General features: G+C 44.4%; 1 non-coding gene across 1 annotated transcript; it reads left to right on the top strand.

Moving 5' to 3' along the window:
- Nucleotides 1–3,205: 3,205 nt before the first annotated feature.
- LOC112583149 lies at nucleotides 3,206–3,312 on the top strand. The gene has a single exon (XR_003107493.1). It is a non-coding gene; the product is annotated as a U6 spliceosomal RNA (small nuclear RNA).
- Nucleotides 3,313–3,810: the final 498 nt, after the last annotated feature.

The raw sequence follows: 3,810 nt of genomic DNA, 5'->3' as shown, positions 1-3,810 counted from the left end.
TGCCATCTATGGGGTCGCACAGAGTCAGACACAACTGAAGCGACTTAGCAGCAGCAGTAGCAGGGACTATACTTGGAGAAGGCAATGGCACGCCACTCCAGTACTCTTGCCTGCAGAATCTCATGGACGGAGGAGCCCGGTGGGCTGCAGTCCATGGGGTCGCTAAGAGTCGGAGACGACTGAGCTACTTCATTTTCTCTTTTCACTTTCATGCATTGGAGAAGGAGACAGCAACCCACTCCAGTGTTCTTGCCTGGAGAATCCCAGGGACGGGGGAGCCTGGTGGACTGCCGTCTCTGGGGTCGCACAGAGTTGGACACGACTGAAGCGACTTAGCAGCAGCAGCAGGGACTATACTTGGTCTGCAAGGGGATCCAACCAGTCCATTCTAAAGGAAATCAGTCCTGAATATTCATTGGAAGAACTGATGCTGAAGCTAAAGCTCCAATACTTTGGTCACCTGATGCAAAGACCTGACTCATTGGAAAAGACCCTGATGCTGGGAAAGATTGAAGGCTGGAGGAGAAGGGTGTGACAGAGGACAAAATGATTGGATGGCATTACCGACTCAATGGACATGAGTTTGACCAAGCACCAGAAGTTGGTGATGGACAGGGAGGCCTGGCATGCTGCAGTCCATGGGGTTGCAAAGTGTCGGACACGACTGAGAGACTGAACTGATTTCTGGCTGATATGTCAATTATATCTCAATAAAACTGGAAGAAAAGAAAGAAAGAAAGAAAATCCTAACCATCCATCTGTCCATCCATCAACAAATCCACCCACCTTTGCCAGACTACAAAGCCATTTTTCTGCTTTGCCCGCTGAGCAAAGCACTGAGAGGGGGCGCTCCAGAGAGACCCAACATGGGAAAATCAAGAGGGGTCTTGCTTCATCCCATCAGTCTTCAGGTCCCCTGAGCACCTCCCAAGGATGCTTCCCCCCCCCCCCCCCCCCCCCCCGAGAGAACAGTTGCTTCCGAAGCTGCAGTTGAATACAGTAATTCCAACCTTCTCCCAACCAGCGGATGCACCCCTCAGGGACCCTCCACTGCCATTTCGTCTCCCCTGAGAGGTCGGGGTCCCAACATCCTGGGCTGCAGCTTCTCCACTATCTGAGATTCAGATTCTAAGTGCTAATGATTCCAGCCCCTTTCCTTTCTGTGCCCAACTCTTAGGAGCAGCCACAGCCTCCTGCAATTGCTGTCTCTGTGATAAGTTTGTATTTTCTTTTTGCCTTTTCATTTACCTTGTTAATAATTTTACACTTAGTTAACAGTTCTTTGTATTAAATCCTCTCTAGTAAAATAGCCAGTATGATTTCTGTTCCCCAAATAGGTAATATTCCCAGAAATATGTACTTGTCACATTCATATATTCAGTTTGCATAAAAATCGCAATGTATTCATTGATGTACTAAAACTCAGCTATAGGTACTTATGAAATCCGTATACTCAAGACTACAAATCTAGAGATCTGATTTAAGAATCATTAGATGATGGTTTTTATAAAATTATTTGCAAGTGCCATCAGTCCCAGGCTATTCTCACAGAAAAAGCCAAGCAGTCTTATGAGTAAACGCTGTGTTGCCTGTGTTGTGTGCTATTTCCTGAAAGATGGCCCTGGCATTTCAAGTGAGGTATCACATTATAAGAAGGTAAATGGTTAATAACCATGAGAATTTCATGGTCTTCTTTTTTATCACAGTCTGTTCTCTGAACTGTTTTAGAGAACTGATTTTTTTTTCTCAGTCTATTCTTTTAATGTTTTTCAATGTTTATTTTGACAGGTCCCAATGAACTGAGTTCCCTTGAGTTTAAGTAGACTCAAAATAGAAGCTGATATTAAGATTTCTAGAAAATTGTAGGGCTGGTGTCATATGGGAAGTGTCATCTTTTTCCTCTAATAGAGAGAACTCTGAGATGCCATGCAGTTTCCACAAGAAGTAGGCAAGATTGTCCCTGGGGAAAAGAAAGACCTTCTAAAGTGTCTATGTATATTCACCTTTTACCTCCTGCTTTTTAAATTTCTATTTCTGTGTGTTTTACAATATAGGTACAATACCAATTTGATTTTAAAATGTAATTATTTTAGAAATAGAAATAAATACCTATAGCTTGAGTATATTCTCAAAGGTGTTTTACTGTTAGGAGTCCACGTTTAGAGAATTCTGGGGACCACTGCTCTATTTTTTTCTGTTTTTCCATTTTAGCGTATTACAAGGTATTGAATATTGTTCCCTATGCAAAATAGTAGGATCTTGTTATCTGTTTAATATAGTGTGTGTATGTTAATCCCCAAGTGAAGTGAAGTGAAGTGAAGTGAAGTTGCTCAGTCGTGTTCGACTCTTTGTGACCCCATGGACTGTAGCCTACCAGGTTCCACCATCCATGGGATTTTCTGGGCAAGAATACTGGAGTGGGGTGCCATTTCCTTCTCCAGGAGATCTTCCCGACCCAGGGATTGAACCTGGGTCTCCCACATGGTAGGCATTGTAGGCAGACGCTTTACCATCTGAGCCACCAGGGAAGATCATATGTTAATCCCCAACTCTTGCTTTATCTCTCATCTCCCTTTCCTCTTTGGTAACCATACATTTATTTTCTTTGGGAGACCACCGCTCTAATGATAAGGCACTGTGTGTCTGGAGTGAGGATCAGCAAGCTTGAGCTGCAGCTCACTGCCACCCCAGATGCACTCTTGCAGGACTCCCCAAGCTCAGGCTGAGAGAAGAGGAAGGTGAGAATGTGTGGCAGTGATGATGTGGCCACAAAGCCTGAAGAGTTTACCAACTGCCCTTCACAGGAAGCTTCTGCCAACCGCTACTTTGGAGGGAGTCCACTCAAACCAATTCCAAAATTCTTGGGGAAAGTGAGAGGGCTTCCCTTCTCACTTCATTAATGAGATGAGCACAGATGGGGGGCAGGGCAGGTTCAGAGGCAGGAGCTCGAGGTACAACCGTGCATGTGACCGACATCACAGCAGTCAGTGCACCGGGGGCAAGGGAGTCGAGGACAGAGGGACCAACCATGCAGGCCCTGGTGACTTCCTGGAGGATGATGACAAATCTCGAAGGGGCCTGTTACACTGGCCTGAGGGGTCACAATTAAACAAGCTTCATTCCATGAGCAGGAGGTAAGTAAGAAGAGAGTAAATTGACAACTAAAGTTTTAGATCAACATCTATGACTATGAAATGTAATAATGGTGCTCACTTCGGCAGCACATATACTAAAATTGGAACGATACAGAGAAGATTAGCATGGCCCCTGAGCTAGGATGACACGCAAATTCGTGAAGCATTCCATATTTTTAGAAGACATACAGATGGCTAACAAACACATGAAAAGATGCTCAACATCACTCATTATCAGAGAAATGCAAATCAAAACCACTATGAGGTACCATTTCACACCAGTCAGAATGGCTGCGATCCAAAAGTCTACAAGTAATAAATGCTGGAGAGGGTATGGAGAAAAGGGAACCCTCTTCCACTGTTGGTGGGAATGCAAACTAGTACAGCCACTATGGAGAACAGTGTGGAGATTCCTTAAAAAACTGGAAATAGACCTGCCTTATGATCCAGCAATCCCACTGCTGGGCATACACACTGAGGAAACCAGAAGGGAAAGAGACACATGTACCCCAATGTTCATCGCAGCACTGTTTATAATAGCCAGAACATGGAAGCAACCTAGATGTCCATCAGCAGATGAATGGATAAGCAAGCTGTGGTACATATACACAATGGAGTATTATTCAGCCATTAAAAAGAATACATTTGAATCAGTTCTAATGAGGTGGATGAAACT

This window comes from Bubalus bubalis, chromosome 2, assembly GCF_019923935.1.
Source record: "Bubalus bubalis isolate 160015118507 breed Murrah chromosome 2, NDDB_SH_1, whole genome shotgun sequence".
Lineage (NCBI taxonomy): Eukaryota > Metazoa > Chordata > Mammalia > Artiodactyla > Bovidae > Bubalus > Bubalus bubalis.
The sequence above is the reverse complement of the archived record's forward strand: the minus strand, read 5'-3'. Positions and strand labels throughout refer to the sequence as shown.